General features: G+C 30.4%; 1 non-coding gene across 1 annotated transcript; it reads right to left on the reverse strand.

The window, feature by feature from the left end:
- Positions 1-933: 933 nt before the first annotated feature.
- Positions 934-1,072, reverse strand: LOC116745643. The gene has a single exon (XR_004347508.1). It is a non-coding gene; the product is annotated as a U4 spliceosomal RNA (small nuclear RNA).
- Between the last annotated feature and the right edge of the window lie 628 nt (positions 1,073-1,700).

Below are 1,700 nucleotides of genomic sequence, written 5' to 3' on the forward strand. Positions count from 1 at the left end.
TTTTTGTTAAAAATAATGAAATAACTATAAAAATAAAATGAAAATGCAAAGACATACAAAATGCAAACCTAAATTATTTATTTTTAGATTTAATGAACATAAAGCTGCATTTCAATAAATATAACCACAAGAAATATTACATAGAAAAATAACTATAAAATTTCTGTAAATTGTTTACTTAAAATGTGTATATGGGTGATTAATATAGACAAGAACTATTGTATTGATAATCTTTTCTTCAATTGTAACTAAGCAAAAAGTTATGTGTAAAAAACTCTTATCTCAAATATAGTTTTTGCACATTTTTAATCACCACCATGCAAGTCAATATTTAAAGTTTTTGATGTAATAAATGAACTTGCTTCTTACTTCCTTATTTATCTAATGTAAACTGCATGAATACATTTCTAAATTTTAGTCTACATTTTTGTTCTTATTTCATCACATACCATAACAAATAGTTAAAATATAGTATGAGAATATAACTTCTCTACAAATTCTTACTGCTGTGGCCTCCCCAACTCCCTTCTTTGGCTCCTCAGTTCTGCAAGCCCTTAAATCTGGGTTAGCTCTCTGGCATTGCAGGCTAGACATGCTTCTAGTAGTTAGTTCCTGTAAGTGTACAGGTCACCTTGTTTGTTATCCTTGTCATATGGCTTGCATTTCTTCACTGTTTTCCAATGTCTGGAATGTTGTTTCGTATTTTCTCCTCTTTCCTTTGTTGTTGAAGAAGAGCGTAGATTTGGTCTTGCTATACCACCTTGGCTGAAAATGAAAAGTACTACACCACACATGTTTTGTTGTTTCAGATATTTATTGTTAGTTGCTTCAAAATATTTTCTGTTTTTATTTCCTATTTGTACCTTGAATTATTTAGAAATGTATTATTTCATATCAGGCAGTTGGGTTTTTCTGATTCTATTTTCATTATTGATTTCTAGATAAATTCCACTCTCATCAAAAACCATAACTGGATAATTTCAAGTTTTTAGATTATGTTGAGGCTTTCAATTAGCAATAATTGTGCGTCTGATAAACCTCATTGACTACGATACTGCCACTGCACAAAGCTATGTTGAGGCTTTCTTTTCAGCCTAGCATATGGGTAAATTTTATACATGTGTACTTAAAAATATATATTCTGTTGTTCTCAGTGAAATGTTTTCTACATATCAATTAGATTGTGTTTAAAAATATAGTTGTTTATATCTTCTAATTTTTTGTGCGCACATTTCTTCTGTCAGTTATAGGAGGAAGTGTGTTAAATGATTGTGGATTTCCTCTTTTCTCCTTTTTGTTCTGTAATATGAATTTATGATATTTGAGATTGTAATATCTTCCTATTGAATTGACTTTTTAAATATTTTAATAAGGCCTTCTTATCTCTAGTAGTGCTCTTACCCTGAGGTCTATTTTGTTTTATATTAGTATAGCAACACCAACTTTCTCTTTGTCAATGTTTCATGCTATCATTTTCCAACATTTCTCTTTCAACTATTTTGTGTTCTTATACATAAAGTATGTCTCATAAGCAATATATAGTTGTGTTTTTTTAATAGATCTTTATTGGAATATAATTGCTTCACAATACTGTGTTGGTTTCTGTTGTACAACAAAGCGAATCAGTCACATGCATACACATGTCTCCATATCCCCTCCCTCTTAAGCCTCCCTCCCATCCTCCCTATCCCACCCCTCTA

Source organism: Phocoena sinus, chromosome 1 (assembly GCF_008692025.1).
Source record: "Phocoena sinus isolate mPhoSin1 chromosome 1, mPhoSin1.pri, whole genome shotgun sequence".
NCBI classification, from domain to species: domain Eukaryota; kingdom Metazoa; phylum Chordata; class Mammalia; order Artiodactyla; family Phocoenidae; genus Phocoena; species Phocoena sinus.